Source organism: Procambarus clarkii, chromosome 62, assembly GCF_040958095.1.
Source record: "Procambarus clarkii isolate CNS0578487 chromosome 62, FALCON_Pclarkii_2.0, whole genome shotgun sequence".
In the NCBI taxonomy this organism is placed as follows: domain Eukaryota; kingdom Metazoa; phylum Arthropoda; class Malacostraca; order Decapoda; family Cambaridae; genus Procambarus; species Procambarus clarkii.
The window spans coordinates 10,298,453-10,316,033 of NC_091211.1; positions in this window are offsets into that span (position 1 = coordinate 10,298,453).

Genomic DNA, 17,581 nt, shown 5'->3' on the forward strand with positions numbered 1-17,581 from the left:
TATATATATATATATATATGTATATATATATATATATATATATATATATATATATATATATATATATATACATATATATATATATATATATATATATATATATATATATATATATATATATTGTAACACTGTAAAAGTGTTTGGTTTAGGTTAATACATACATAGAGTACATGAGTCACAGACAAGGATCTGAGAGGCGCCAGTTGTCTGCCTGAGATCTCACACCTCAAAGCGTTAATGACCCCAAGTGACCTGAGGTCAGATCATGAGAATTTCACCTTGCTTCCGCTAAGCGTATAATTGGAGCCGGGTAGCCTTCAAACATGCCGACGTTTAAGGAGTGGCTTGGTAGTGCCGGAGGCTATCTACTTGTGGGCGGAGTTAGCTACTAGGTTCCCCAATAAATACTCGGAGAACTATCGAGCATCAAGCATTAAGAGACAGAACAGCAGACGAGAGCAGAGACGACGTCCCTAGCAGGGAGGCTGTCGGCCGGCAGGGGCGAGACAGTCTCTGTCAAGCTACAGACCCCCCCCCCCCCCCTCTCTATTCAACTTAGACTCCGTCCTCGGTGAGTGAACAGTGAGGTGACTTGGTCGTGTTTACATATGTTGTGTGATGATCAGGGGCAGTCAAGTTGTAGGGTTCTCGAATTCTTGGATGATGACTCACTTTGCATATTAAACTGGAACATTTTAATTTAATTGCTAAATTATGATACTTCATGGAAAATATAATTATGAATTTATTATTTAAATTGTGTTTAACTTTGTTCCCTAGAGATTTGAGTTGAGGTGAGAAAGCCTCTGTGGTTACTGGTTTCATGGTTTAGAATGAGTACATGATAAAGATGGGAACTACTAATAATGAACTCATGATAACATCTTTGGTGAATATTTTGATACAGACAAGTTCCATTCCTTGTCTTGTATGTAATGATCATGAATGGATGGTGGCAGCATTTCGTCTTCTACTATCAACTCTTCTACTTCTACTATCTACTCTTCTACTTCTACCTATCTACACCTCTCCCTCCACCCCCTCTCTAAACTCTCATTTTCAACTAATGACCCTCCTCGCTCCTCCCACCTCTCTACCTCTCACCCCAAACCCTCACTAATTACTTCACTTTTCATTTCTTTCCTTTCGTTTCCTCTTATACGTTTGTGGCAATGATTCTGTATTCTAGAGTTCTCTCTAGAGTTTCGGGTAACTGATCAAGTGACGGCGCCTTGTAGTCTTAGCAGCTAGGTAGTCAAATACCTAGGTTACAAGGTGTTGAACGAGAGAGGTTGCCTTAGGAACTCTGGGAGTGCCCTAGAATAGTTAGCTAACTGGGGACGGGATAACGGACTAGAGAGAGCTGTTTCCCCCGGCCTCGTTAGTTAACTGGGGGGTGGAATAATGGACAAGATAGAGCTATTTCCCCCACCCCCGTTACAATATATATATATATATATATATATATATATATATATATATATATATATATATATATACATATATATATATATATATATATATATGGCACAACTCTCCTAAACACGAGAGTTAAGTATACAACTTTAGAACACTTTCCCACCAGGAGACTCGAACCCTAGCCAGCACAGAAGCCTTCCAGCAACTGGCATAACAGGTACGCCTTAACCCTCTGCACCACCGCTCAGACCCTTAAAAGAGATGGTAATTTCGGAGTATTTAAATCCCCCAAAGATCAACACCTCCCAAGAGCACCAGAGCAAGTGAGGGGTCATTTAGACGTTAATTTCATCAAGTCCCTGTTAATATGGGAAGACACAGTGTCTCTGCTTAAGGCACAACTCTCCTAAACACGAGAGTTAAGTATACAACTTTAGAACACTTTCCCACCAGGAGACTCGAACCCTAGCCAGCACAGAAGCCTTCCAGCAACTGGCATAACAGGTACGCCTTAACCCTCTGCACCACCGCTCAGACCCTTAAAAGAGATGGTAATTTCGGAGTATTTAAATCCCCCAAAGATCAACACCTCCCAAGAGCACCAGAGCAAGTGAGGGGTCATTTAGACGTTAATTTCATCAAGTCCCTGTTAATATGGGAAGACACAGTGTCTCTGCTTAAGGCACAACTCTCCTAAACACGAGAGTTAAGTATACAACTTTAGAACACTTTCCCACCAGGAGACTCGAACCCTAGCCAGCACAGAAGCCTTCCAGCAACTGGCATAACAGGTACGCCTTAACCCTCTGCACCACCGCTCAGACCCTTAAAAGAGATGGTAATTTCGGAGTATTTAAATCCCCCAAAGATCAACACCTCCCAAGAGCACCAGAGCAAGTGAGGGGTCATTTAGACGTTAATTTCATCAAGTCCCTGTTAATATGGGAAGACACAGTGTCTCTGCTTAAGGCACAACTCTCCTAAACACGAGAGTTAAGTATACAACTTTAGAACACTTTCCCACCAGGAGACTCGAACCCTAGCCAGCACAGAAGCCTTCCAGCAACTGGCATAACAGGTACGCCTTAACCCTCTGCACCACCGCTCAGACCCTTAAAAGAGATGGTAATTTCGGAGTATTTAAATCCCCCAAAGATCAACACCTCCCAAGAGCACCAGAGCAAGTGAGGGGTCATTTAGACGTTAATTTCATCAAGTCCCTGTTAATATGGGAAGACACAGTGTCTCTGCTTAAGGCACAACTCTCCTAAACACGAGAGTTAAGTATACAACTTTAGAACACTTTCCCACCAGGAGACTCGAACCCTAGCCAGCACAGAAGCCTTCCAGCAACTGGCATAACAGGTACGCCTTAACCCTCTGCACCACCGCTCAGACCCTTAAAAGAGATGGTAATTTCGGAGTATTTAAATCCCCCAAAGATCAACACCTCCCAAGAGCACCAGAGCAAGTGAGGGGTCATTTAGACGTTAATTTCATCAAGTCCCTGTTAATATGGGAAGACACAGTGTCTCTGCTTAAGGCACAACTCTCCTAAACACGAGAGTTAAGTATACAACTTTAGAACACTTTCCCACCAGGAGACTCGAACCCTAGCCAGCACAGAAGCCTTCCAGCAACTGGCATAACAGGTACGCCTTAACCCTCTGCACCACCGCTCAGACCCTTAAAAGAGATGGTAATTTCGGAGTATTTAAATCCCCCAAAGATCAACACCTCCCAAGAGCACCAGAGCAAGTGAGGGGTCATTTAGACGTTAATTTCATCAAGTCCCTGTTAATATGGGAAGACACAGTGTCTCTGCTTAAGGCACAACTCTCCTAAACACGAGAGTTAAGTATACAACTTTAGAACACTTTCCCACCAGGAGACTCGAACCCTAGCCAGCACAGAAGCCTTCCAGCAACTGGCATAACAGGTACGCCTTAACCCTCTGCACCACCGCTCAGACCCTTAAAAGAGATGGTAATTTCGGAGTATTTAAATCCCCCAAAGATCAACACCTCCCAAGAGCACCAGAGCAAGTGAGGGGTCATTTAGACGTTAATTTCATCAAGTCCCTGTTAATATGGGAAGACACAGTGTCTCTGCTTAAGGCACAACTCTCCTAAACACGAGAGTTAAGTATACAACTTTAGAACACTTTCCCACCAGGAGACTCGAACCCTAGCCAGCACAGAAGCCTTCCAGCAACTGGCATAACAGGTACGCCTTAACCCTCTGCACCACCGCTCAGACCCTTAAAAGAGATGGTAATTTCGGAGTATTTAAATCCCCCAAAGATCAACACCTCCCAAGAGCACCAGAGCAAGTGAGGGGTCATTTAGACGTTAATTTCATCAAGTCCCTGTTAATATGGGAAGACACAGTGTCTCTGCTTAAGGCACAACTCTCCTAAACACGAGAGTTAAGTATACAACTTTAGAACACTTTCCCACCAGGAGACTCGAACCCTAGCCAGCACAGAAGCCTTCCAGCAACTGGCATAACAGGTACGCCTTAACCCTCTGCACCACTGCTCAGACCCTTAAAAGAGATGATAATTTCGGAGTATTTAAATCCCCCAAAGATCAACACCTCCCAAGAGCACCAGAGCAAGTGAGGGGTCATTTAGACGTTAATTTCATCAAGTCCCTGTTAATATGGGAAGACACAGTGTCTCTGCTTAAGGCACAACTCTCCTAAACACGAGAGTTAAGTATACAACTTTAGAACACTTTCCCACCAGGAGACTCGAACCCTAGCCAGCACAGAAGCCTTCCAGCAACTGGCATAACAGGTACGCCTTAACCCTCTGCACCACCGCTCAGACCCTTAAAAGAGATGGTAATTTCGGAGTATTTAAATCCCCCAAAGATCAACACCTCCCAAGAGCACCAGAGCAAGTGAGGGGTCATTTAGACGTTAATTTCATCAAGTCCCTGTTAATATGGGAAGACACAGTGTCTCTGCTTAAGGCACAACTCTCCTAAACACGAGAGTTAAGTATACAACTTTAGAACACTTTCCCACCAGGAGACTCGAACCCTAGCCAGCACAGAAGCCTTCCAGCAACTGGCATAACAGGTACGCCTTAACCCTCTGCACCACCGCTCAGACCCTTAAAAGAGATGGTAATTTCGGAGTATTTAAATCCCCCAAAGATCAACACCTCCCAAGAGCACCAGAGCAAGTGAGGGGTCATTTAGACGTTAATTTCATCAAGTCCCTGTTAATATGGGAAGACACAGTGTCTCTGCTTAAGGCACAACTCTCCTAAACACGAGAGTTAAGTATACAACTTTAGAACACTTTCCCACCAGGAGACTCGAACCCTAGCCAGCACAGAAGCCTTCCAGCAACTGGCATAACAGGTACGCCTTAACCCTCTGCACCACCGCTCAGACCCTTAAAAGAGATGGTAATTTCGGAGTATTTAAATCCCCCAAAGATCAACACCTCCCAAGAGCACCAGAGCAAGTGAGGGGTCATTTAGACGTTAATTTCATCAAGTCCCTGTTAATATGGGAAGACACAGTGTCTCTGCTTAAGGCACAACTCTCCTAAAAACGAGAGTTAAGTATACAACTTTAGAACACTTTCCCACCAGGAGACTCGAACCCTAGCCAGCACAGAAGCCTTCCAGCAACTGGCATAACAGGTACGCCTTAACCCTCTGCACCACCGCTCAGACCCTTAAAAGAAATGGTAATTTCGGAGTATTTAAATCCCCCAAAGATCAACACCTCCCAAGAGCACCAGAGCAAGTGAGGGGTCATTTAGACGTTAATTTCATCAAGTCCCTGTTAATATGGGAAGACACAGTGTCTCTGCTTAAGGCACAACTCTCCTAAACACGAGAGTTAAGTATACAACTTTAGAACACTTTCCCACCAGGAGACTCGAACCCTAGCCAGCACAGAAGCCTTCCAGCAACTGGCATAACAGGTACGCCTTAACCCTCTGCACCACCGCTCAGACCCTTAAAAGAGATGGTAATTTCGGAGTATTTAAATCCCCCAAAGATCAACACCTCCCAAGAGCACCAGAGCAAGTGAGGGGTCATTTAGACGTTAATTTCATCAAGTCCCTGTTAATATGGGAAGACACAGTGTCTCTGCTTAAGGCACAACTCTCCTAAACACGAGAGTTAAGTATACAACTTTAGAACACTTTCCCACCAGGAGACTCGAACCCTAGCCAGCACAGAAGCCTTCCAGCAACTGGCATAACAGGTACGCCTTAACCCTCTGCACCACCGCTCAGACCCTTAAAAGAGATGGTAATTTCGGAGTATTTAAATCCCCCAAAGATCAACACCTCCCAAGAGCACCAGAGCAAGTGAGGGGTCATTTAGACGTTAATTTCATCAAGTCCCTGTTAATATGGGAAGACACAGTGTCTCTGCTTAAGGCACAACTCTCCTAAACACGAGAGTTAAGTATACAACTTTAGAACACTTTCCCACCAGGAGACTCGAACCCTAGCCAGCACAGAAGCCTTCCAGCAACTGGCATAACAGGTACGCCTTAACCCTCTGCACCACCGCTCAGACCCTTAAAAGAAATGGTAATTTCGGAGTATTTAAATCCCCCAAAGATCAACACCTCCCAAGAGCACCAGAGCAAGTGAGGGGTCATTTAGACGTTAATTTCATCAAGTCCCTGTTAATATGGGAAGACACAGTGTCTCTGCTTAAGGCACAACTCTCCTAAACACGAGAGTTGTGCCTTAAGCAGAGACACTGTGTCTTCCCATATTAACAGGGACTTGATGAAATTAACGTCTAAATGACCCCTCACTTGCTCTGGTACTCTTGGGAGGTGTTGATCTTTGGGGGATTTAAATACTCCGAAATTACCATCTCTTTTAAGGGTCTGAGCGGTGGTGCAGAGGGTTAAGGCGTACCTGTTATGCCAGTTGCTGGAAGGCTTCTGTGCTGGCTAGGGTTCGAGTCTCCTGGTGGGAAAGTGTTCTAAAGTTGTATACTTAACTCTCGTGTTTAGGAGAGTTGTGCCTTAAGCAGAGACACTGTGTCTTCCCATATTAACAGGGACTTGATGAAATTAACGTCTAAATGACCCCTCACTTGCTCTGGTGCTCTTGGGAGGTGTTGATCTTTGGGGGATTTAAATACTCCGAAATTACCATCTCTTTTAAGGGTCTGAGCGGTGGTGCAGAGGGTTAAGGCATACCTGTTATGCCAGTTGCTGGAAGGCTTCTGTGCTGGCTAGGGTTCGAGTCTCCTGGTGGGAAAGTGTTCTAAAGTTGTATACTTAACTCTCGTGTTTAGGAGAGTTGTGCCTTAAGCAGAGACACTGTGTCTTCCCATATTAACAGGGACTTGATGAAATTAACGTCTAAATGACCCCTCACTTGCTCTGGTGCTCTTGGGAGGTGTTGATCTTTGGGGGATTTAAATACTCCGAAATTACCATCTCTTTTAAGGGTCTGAGCGGTGGTGCAGAGGGTTAAGGCGTACCTGTTATGCCAGTTGCTGGAAGGCTTCTGTGCTGGCTAGGGTTCGAGTCTCCTGGTGGGAAAGTGTTCTAAAGTTGTATACTTAACTCTCGTGTTTAGGAGAGTTGTGCCTTAAGCAGAGACACTGTGTCTTCCCATATTAACAGGGACTTGATGAAATTAACGTCTAAATGACCCCTCACTTGCTCTGGTGCTCTTGGGAGGTGTTGATCTTTGGGGGATTTAAATACTCCGAAATTACCATCTCTTTTAAGGGTCTGAGCGGTGGTGCAGAGGGTTAAGGCGTACCTGTTATGCCAGTTGCTGGAAGGCTTCTGTGCTGGCTAGGGTTCGAGTCTCCTGGTGGGAAAGTGTTCTAAAGTTGTATACTTAACTCTCGTGTTTAGGAGAGTTGTGCCTTAAGCAGAGACACTGTGTCTTCCCATATTAACAGGGACTTGATGAAATTAACGTCTAAATGACCCCTCACTTGCTCTGGTGCTCTTGGGAGGTGTTGATCTTTGGGGGATTTAAATACTCCGAAATTACCATCTCTTTTAAGGGTCTGAGCGGTGGTGCAGAGGGTTAAGGCGTACCTGTTATGCCAGTTGCTGGAAGGCTTCTGTGCTGGCTAGGGTTCGAGTCTCCTGGTGGGAAAGTGTTCTAAAGTTGTATACTTAACTCTCGTGTTTAGGAGAGTTGTGCCTTAAGCAGAGACACTGTGTCTTCCCATATTAACAGGGACTTGATGAAATTAACGTCTAAATGACCCCTCACTTGCTCTGGTGCTCTTGGGAGGTGTTGATCTTTGGGGGATTTAAATACTCCGAAATTACCATCTCTTTTAAGGGTCTGAGCGGTGGTGCAGAGGGTTAAGGCGTACCTGTTATGCCAGTTGCTGGAAGGCTTCTGTGCTGGCTAGGGTTCGAGTCTCCTGGTGGGAAAGTGTTCTAAAGTTGTATACTTAACTCTCGTGTTTAGGAGAGTTGTGCCTTAAGCAGAGACACTGTGTCTTCCCATATTAACAGGGACTTGATGAAATTAACGTCTAAATGACCCCTCACTTGCTCTGGTGCTCTTGGGAGGTGTTGATCTTTGGGGGATTTAAATACTCCGAAATTACCATCTCTTTTAAGGGTCTGAGCGGTGGTGCAGAGGGTTAAGGCGTACCTGTTATGCCAGTTGCTGGAAGGCTTCTGTGCTGGCTAGGGTTCGAGTCTCCTGGTGGGAAAGTGTTCTAAAGTTGTATACTTAACTCTCGTGTTTAGGAGAGTTGTGCCTTAAGCAGAGACACTGTGTCTTCCCATATTAACAGGGACTTGATGAAATTAACGTCTAAATGACCCCTCACTTGCTCTGGTGCTCTTGGGAGGTGTTGATCTTTGGGGGATTTAAATACTCCGAAATTACCATCTCTTTTAAGGGTCTGAGCGGTGGTGCAGAGGGTTAAGGCGTACCTGTTATGCCAGTTGCTGGAAGGCTTCTGTGCTGGCTAGGGTTCGAGTCTCCTGGTGGGAAAGTGTTCTAAAGTTGTATACTTAACTCTCGTGTTTAGGAGAGTTGTGCCTTAAGCAGAGACACTGTGTCTTCCCATATTAACAGGGACTTGATGAAATTAACGTCTAAATGACCCCTCACTTGCTCTGGTGCTCTTGGGAGGTGTTGATCTTTGGGGGATTTAAATACTCCGAAATTACCATCTCTTTTAAGGGTCTGAGCGGTGGTGCAGAGGGTTAAGGCGTACCTGTTATGCCAGTTGCTGGAAGGCTTCTGTGCTGGCTAGGGTTCGAGTCTCCTGGTGGGAAAGTGTTCTAAAGTTGTATACTTAACTCTCGTGTTTAGGAGAGTTGTGCCTTAAGCAGAGACACTGTGTCTTCCCATATTAACAGGGACTTGATGAAATTAACGTCTAAATGACCCCTCACTTGCTCTGGTGCTCTTGGGAGGTGTTGATCTTTGGGGGATTTAAATACTCTGAAATTACCATCTCTTTTAAGGGTCTGAGCGGTGGTGCAGAGGGTTAAGGCGTACCTGTTATGCCAGTTGCTGGAAGGCTTCTGTGCTGGCTAGGGTTCGAGTCTCCTGGTGGGAAAGTGTTCTAAAGTTGTATACTTAACTCTCGTGTTTAGGAGAGTTGTGCCTTAAGCAGAGACACTGTGTCTTCCCATATTAACAGGGACTTGATGAAATTAACGTCTAAATGACCCCTCACTTGCTCTGGTGCTCTTGGGAGGTGTTGATCTTTGGGGGATTTAAATACTCCGAAATTACCATCTCTTTTAAGGGTCTGAGCGGTGGTGCAGAGGGTTAAGGCGTACCTGTTATGCCAGTTGCTGGAAGGCTTCTGTGCTGGCTAGGGTTCGAGTCTCCTTGTGGGAAAGTGTTCTAAAGTTGTATACTTAACTCTCGTGTTTAGGAGAGTTGTGCCTTAAGCAGAGACACTGTGTCTTCCCATATTAACAGGGACTTGATGAAATTAACGTCTAAATGACCCCTCACTTGCTCTGGTGCTCTTGGGAGGTGTTGATCTTTGGGGGATTTAAATACTCCGAAATTACCATCTCTTTTAAGGGTCTGAGCGGTGGTGCAGAGGGTTAAGGCGTACCTGTTATGCCAGTTGCTGGAAGGCTTCTGTGCTGGCTAGGGTTCGAGTCTCCTGGTGGGAAAGTGTTCTAAAGTTGTATACTTAACTCTCGTGTTTAGGAGAGTTGTGCCTTAAGCAGAGACACTGTGTCTTCCCATATTAACAGGGACTTGATGAAATTAACGTCTAAATGACCCCTCACTTGCTCTGGTGCTCTTGGGAGGTGTTGATCTTTGGGGGATTTAAATACTCCGAAATTACCATCTCTTTTAAGGGTCTGAGCGGTGGTGCAGAGGGTTAAGGCGTACCTGTTATGCCAGTTGCTGGAAGGCTTCTGTGCTGGCTAGGGTTCGAGTCTCCTGGTGGGAAAGTGTTCTAAAGTTGTATACTTAACTCTCGTGTTTAGGAGAGTTGTGCCTTAAGCAGAGACACTGTGTCTTCCCATATTAACAGGGACTTGATGAAATTAACGTCTAAATGACCCCTCACTTGCTCTGGTGCTCTTGGGAGGTGTTGATCTTTGGGGGATTTAAATACTCCGAAATTACCATCTCTTTTAAGGGTCTGAGCGGTGGTGCAGAGGGTTAAGGCGTACCTGTTATGCCAGTTGCTGGAAGGCTTCTGTGCTGGCTAGGGTTCGAGTCTCCTGGTGGGAAAGTGTTCTAAAGTTGTATACTTAACTCTCGTGTTTAGGAGAGTTGTGCCTTAAGCAGAGACACTGTGTCTTCCCATATTAACAGGGACTTGATGAAATTAACGTCTAAATGACCCCTCACTTGCTCTGGTGCTCTTGGGAGGTGTTGATCTTTGGGGGATTTAAATACTCCGAAATTACCATCTCTTTTAAGGGTCTGAGCGGTGGTGCAGAGGGTTAAGGCGTACCTGTTATGCCAGTTGCTGGAAGGCTTCTGTGCTGGCTAGGGTTCGAGTCTCCTGGTGGGAAAGTGTTCTAAAGTTGTATACTTAACTCTCGTGTTTAGGAGAGTTGTGCCTTAAGCAGAGACACTGTGTCTTCCCATATTAACAGGGACTTGATGAAATTAACGTCTAAATGACCCCTCACTTGCTCTGGTGCTCTTGGGAGGTGTTGATCTTTGGGGGATTTAAATACTCCGAAATTACCATCTCTTTTAAGGGTCTGAGCGGTGGTGCAGAGGGTTAAGGCGTACCTGTTATGCCAGTTGCTGGAAGGCTTCTGTGCTGGCTAGGGTTCGAGTCTCCTGGTGGGAAAGTGTTCTAAAGTTGTATACTTAACTCTCGTGTTTAGGAGAGTTGTGCCTTAAGCAGAGACACTGTGTCTTCCCATATTAACAGGGACTTGATGAAATTAACGTCTAAATGACCCCTCACTTGCTCTGGTGCTCTTGGGAGGTGTTGATCTTTGGGGGATTTAAATACTCCGAAATTACCATCTCTTTTAAGGGTCTGAGCGGTGGTGCAGAGGGTTAAGGCGTACCTGTTATGCCAGTTGCTGGAAGGCTTCTGTGCTGGCTAGGGTTCGAGTCTCCTGGTGGGAAAGTGTTCTAAAGTTGTATACTTAACTCTCGTGTTTAGGAGAGTTGTGCCTTAAGCAGAGACACTGTGTCTTCCCATATTAACAGGGACTTGATGAAATTAACGTCTAAATGACCCCTCACTTGCTCTGGTGCTCTTGGGAGGTGTTGATCTTTGGGGGATTTAAATACTCCGAAATTACCATCTCTTTTAAGGGTCTGAGCGGTGGTGCAGAGGGTTAAGGCGTACCTGTTATGCCAGTTGCTGGAAGGCTTCTGTGCTGGCTAGGGTTCGAGTCTCCTGGTGGGAAAGTGTTCTAAAGTTGTATACTTAACTCTCGTGTTTAGGAGAGTTGTGCCTTAAGCAGAGACACTGTGTCTTCCCATATTAACAGGGACTTGATGAAATTAACGTCTAAATGACCCCTCACTTGCTCTGGTGCTCTTGGGAGGTGTTGATCTTTGGGGGATTTAAATACTCCGAAATTACCATCTCTTTTAAGGGTCTGAGCGGTGGTGCAGAGGGTTAAGGCGTACCTGTTATGCCAGTTGCTGGAAGGCTTCTGTGCTGGCTAGGGTTCGAGTCTCCTGGTGGGAAAGTGTTCTAAAGTTGTATACTTAACTCTCGTGTTTAGGAGAGTTGTGCCTTAAGCAGAGACACTGTGTCTTCCCATATTAACAGGGACTTGATGAAATTAACGTCTAAATGACCCCTCACTTGCTCTGGTGCTCTTGGGAGGTGTTGATCTTTGGGGGATTTAAATACTCCGAAATTACCATCTCTTTTAAGGGTCTGAGCGGTGGTGCAGAGGGTTAAGGCGTACCTGTTATGCCAGTTGCTGGAAGGCTTCTGTGCTGGCTAGGGTTCGAGTCTCCTGGTGGGAAAGTGTTCTAAAGTTGTATACTTAACTCTCGTGTTTAGGAGAGTTGTGCCTTAAGCAGAGACACTGTGTCTTCCCATATTAACAGGGACTTGATGAAATTAACGTCTAAATGACCCCTCACTTGCTCTGGTGCTCTTGGGAGGTGTTGATCTTTGGGGGATTTAAATACTCCGAAATTACCATCTCTTTTAAGGGTCTGAGCGGTGGTGCAGAGGGTTAAGGCGTACCTGTTATGCCAGTTGCTGGAAGGCTTCTGTGCTGGCTAGGGTTCGAGTCTCCTGGTGGGAAAGTGTTCTAAAGTTGTATATATATATATATATATATATATATATATATATATATATATATATATATTATTATACCAGTATAATCTAATAATATATACTGGTCTAATAAAATAATTAGACCAGTTAATACTCTCACTCGTTGTGTTAGGATATGTTAGCTTGATAAAACTGACTGTTTATTGTTGAGAAATGTGTTAACAAACAATATATCTGACATTATCAAGACTAGCTTGCTTAGCAAAAGGAACTTTTTTAAATTTGGGTTCAGTTTAACTACCGCTCAATGGATGAGTAATTGGGGCATAATAAAGGCACTAAGGTGATAAAATGAAAGATGGGAAAACAACATTAGAGAGATAAACTCGAGAGACGTTTTCATGTTAACCCGAAAATTATTTGAGGAGCAAGACGGACTGCGGGTCAGGCAATTGGTCTTCATGCTATCGTGATGGGGGATCAACCATTACACGTGTTAATGACTCTTGTATAGTTGTTTAGTTAAGGACTACAGGGTAAAGGGGTAATGGGCATTGTGGTTGATTGTTCTACCTGGGAATCCTCCACTGTTTTAGATCTTATGCATGTATGTATGTATGTATGTATGTATGTATGTATGTATGTATGTATGTATGTATGTATGTATGTATGTATGTATGTATGTATGTACTAACCTGGTTGATTGTTCTACCTGGGAATCCTCCACTGTTTTATATCTTATGTATGTATGTATGTATGTACTAACCTAGTTGTGGTTGCGGGGGTTGAACTTTGGCTCTTTGGTCCCGCCTCTCAACCGTCAATCAACTGATGTACAGATTCCTGAGCCTACTGGGCTCTGACATATCTACATTTGAACCTGTGTATGGAGTCAGCCTCCACCACATTACTGCCTAATGCATTCCATTTATTAACTACTCTGACACTGAAAAGTTCTTTCTATAATCTCTCTGGCTCATTTGCGTACTCAGCTTCCACCTGTGTTCCCTTGTGCGTTTACCACATGTGTTAAATAAATGTATGTATGTAAGGAGAGAGAGAGGAGAGAAAGAGATGAAGACCGAGACAGAGAAATAGATATAGACAGAGTCAGGGAGAGAATGTCTCTGACGGATAGATAAGGATATGCAAAGTCAGTGAGAGAATGACAGAGATAGAGCGAGGAAAGAGACAGAGAGATAGGCTGACACAGAGAATGGCAGAAACGAGGAGAGGCAAAGACAGAGGGACAGGGACAGACGGACAGGGCCAGAGAAGGGACGGGGGAACAGAGGGGGGCAGTGGGACAGAGAGGGAGACAGGGACATAGAAGGGGACAGGGACAGAGACAGAGGGACAGAGACAGAGGGACAGGGTCAGAGAGGGGGACCGGGGGACAGAGGGAGGAGAGGGGGCAGGAGACCAAGAGAGAGGGGACAGAGGAGAGACAGGGGATAGAGTGGGCAGGGGGACAGAGGGAGGGACAGGGACAGACAGAGAAAGACAGGAACAGGGGGCAGAAAGGGCGGACAGGGGGACAGAGACAGGGACAGAGATAGGGACAGGGGAACAGAGACAGGGACAAGGGGACAGAGATGGATAGGGGGACTGGAGGAAAGGGAGGGGGACAGATGAAGGACAGCGGACAGAAAGAGTGGGCAGGGGGACAGAGAGGTACAGGGGGACAGAGAGATGGACAGGGGGACATAGAGGAACAGGGGGGACAGAGAGTGACAGGGGGACAGAGAGTGACAGAGAGAGGAACAGGAGGACAGAGAGGAACAGGGGGACAGAGAGAGACAGGGGGACAAAGAGAGGGACAATGGGATAGAGAGGGACAGGGGGACAGAGAGATGGAAAGGGGGGACAAGGGGACAGGGGGAAAGGGATCGGGGACAGAGGACAGAAAATGTGGGTAAGGGGACAAAGTGAGGGACAGGGGGACAAAGATGGACAGGGGGACAGAAGAAAAGGGGGAGATGTATGAGGGGGAATGTTTGCGAGAGATGGAGAAGGGGTATTTAGAACGGTAAGTTAGAGAGGGGACAACTAAGGCGCATCATTGAAAAGCAAATGAGCAACATTGCAATAGCAGGAGCAACGCACATCTTCAGCCTGCGTTGTTGAGACATTGTCAATTAAGCGGTGTCCAATAGCAGTATCTTCGGTATTTAAGCGATACCTTAAAAAATACTGGAAATATTGAAAGATATTAATCCAGATATTAATTCCCTTGTGCAACGCACACAAGAGGCAACAGCTTCTAGCTCTATAAGCGGCAATATAAAATAGAGAACAGGCGATTGTTTTCACTCATAGTGTAATAAACCCACGGACCCACCCACCCGCTGAAGCCGTAAATACCAAGACATTACTTCCGTTTAAAATTAGGCCGGAAAAATCCTCAGGTATGTGGAGGATGTGGGAGGCCTTTGATCAACCGCCGACTTCCTGCCCCGTCGACGGGGCCACCATCCCTCAGTGTGCCCTCAGCCAAATTCATGTGAAACATGTATGTGTGTGTATTAAATATTTTAATTTATTATTTCCAAGATTTAGCTGTTAGCTCTTGGACCCCGCCTTTCTAAGTGTCGGTTGTCTAATGTACCGACTCTCGGCCTCTTTTCCTCCATCATATCTAAACAACATATATTTTTATCTAACACACACACATCCCCAAGATGCAGCCTTTAGCAGCTTCCTGACTTTCAGGTTTCTATTTACTGCAAGGTGAATAGAGGCATTAGTGTGTGTATGTTTGTGTGTGTGTGTGTGTGTATGTTTGTGTCTGTGTGTGTGTGTGTGTACGTGTGTGTGTTTGTGTGTATACTCACCTATTTGTGGTTGCGGGGGTTGAGCTCTGGCTCTTTGGTCCCACCTCTCAACAGGTGTACAGGTTCCTGAGCCTATTGGGCTCTATCATATCTACACTTGAAACTGTGTATGGAGTCAGCCTCCACCACATCGCTGCCTAATGCATTCCATCTATTAACTACTCTGACACTGAAAAAGTTCTTTCTAACATCCCAGTGACTCATTTGGGTACTAAGTTTCCACATGTGTCCCCTTGTTCGCCTACCACCCGTGTTAAACAGTTTATCTTTATGTACCCTATCAATTGCTCTGAGAATTTTGTAGGTAGTGATCATGTCTCCCCTTACTCTTCTGTCTTCCAGTGTCATGAGGTGCATTTCTCGCAGCCTGTCCTCGTAACGCATGCCTTTTAGTCCTGGGACTAGCCTATTGGCATACCATTAAACTTTTTCGAGCTTCGTCCTGTGCTTGACAAGGTGTGTGTGTGTGTGTGTGTGTGTACGTGTATAACACACACGTACTTATGTGGTACGTATGTACTACATAATTGTAAGGCGTTTTCTGAATTAGAAAAGTCGGCTAGCAGTCCACCCTTAACGACACAATTAACTCATTACATAAAAAAATACGTGGCTGTGCAACAGTGTGTGGGAATTGGGGAACTGGTGTACATTTAGACGACTGGTGAGGACCAACAATAACGTAGAAGGATGGCACCAGCGTCTGAATCAAAGGGCAGTGAGGGACAACTTGGCTTTATATATTTTAATCCCCTTACTGTATCGTGAGGCGTCCCTGGTAACCTTGCAATACCAACTGGTTTCTGATCAAAAGCTAAAGTCCAGTCGCCGCAAGGGCAATAAAGAGAAACAGGAACATTTGTGGAAGCTTTGGGACCGTTACGAGGAAAAACAGATAAGCACCTCACAGTTCCTCAAGGAATGTTCGCGTTTTATCCCAGGAAGTGCCTGAACTAGAATTAGAAAACAGCAGTCTGTTTACTGGTTGTTATTTAACTTAAGTTAGTTGTAAATGATAATGTAAAAATAGCCACTGAGAACTGATGAGTTGCCCTAGACTTTTGCTCGTAAAGAGGGAATTGATTACAAACTTGGACTGCCTTTGAGCAGCCTGAGGGCAGCAATATCCCAGGAACGTCAACTAAATTTCGGAGACTTGAAGCAAAGTGAAATTCACACCAGTTACTCCATCTATCATCATTCTATTATGCAGGAAGAACCGCACGTCTATGGGTCATCCAATAATGTTAGCAGACTTCTAGATGTTACCACTGCTAGGCTTAGGCTCGGCTACAAGTACCTCTGGGAGTTTGTAACATCTGCTGATGTAGATTTGACTAAATGTAAACTCTGTCAGCAGAACTATTCGCTTACTTTGCGTCATTATATAATGGAATGTGAAAAAAATCGCGGAATTTAGAGATAACACCATCAATAGTGTCCAAGAAATGTGTAAGTACTTCGTTCATAATGATGTGCTGCTCGAAATCTTAGCGAAGTATCCAAAATTTGCTTACTGTAGGTAATGCTGCACATGACTGTAAAGCTGCCGCCCAGTTGGATGGGTGTGGAGCACATGACTGTAAAGCTGCCGCCCAGTTAGGTGGGTGTGCAGCAAGACTAGTAACTGTGTGACTCACCATAGATGTAAAGTGCCTTGTATAGTGACTGTTGTGAGCCTCTTGTTGATCACTTGTGACACAAAGATTATTGATGTGTGTATTTGTGTAGGTGATTAGATATGTATGTGTATGCATATATGTATATGTATATATATGTGTACATGTATGTTTGAGAGTGTGTACATGTATATATAATATTAATAATTTTGTAACTAGCGTCACAAATTGTTATTTGCTTAGCTAAACGTACTAGAGGGTTCAGTTCCTGAACCGATTATGTGCCTCTGTAATCCTTTACACCACCGCCCACGGGATGGGTATGGGGTGCATAATAAAGAAAGAAATAGAATTGAATTGGTCTGATTAAGACTTTATGACCATGTAATCTATGTTTTGCTCCACTACTTACTGGTTGAGTATGGGGTGCATAACAAATAATAGCCTCCTTCGGGGGCGTCTTGTTTCTAAACGTGTTAGTCTTAAATCCTTTAATCTCAAATCTTGCTACAATGTACCTCTTAATATATGTTATGTACTCTCGCAACCCAATGTACCTTCTTGTATATAAATAAATAGATTTCAACTGTAAGGGGTTATGGTTTGCACCTTGTTATTCTAATAATGAATAAATAATTCTAATAATGGAAGCGCTAATTATATGAACAAGTGCCATGTATTTATTCAGACGAGAACAACAGCGAACACAAACCAGCGCATATACGAACGGAATGGTTTGTATGTACAAACTTCTCAGTGAACGAAGTTGTTTCTAGGCTGGTATCCGAAATTGCAGTATACGACTTGACCAGTCCCCCAACAATAACAGCACTACCCAATATATAAACATAGGCATGGGGCGAATGCAAAGGTAAAATTACAGTAAATATTGTAGCGTGAGGAAGCACGCTATGACTAACAGTCAGACTGTAAAGAAGCACTGATATAAAGAACATAAATAATAATTAACGGCACAACAGAAGTCGCCCAAGCAGCAGACCTCACGTCAAATGGGTGAGGGAGCT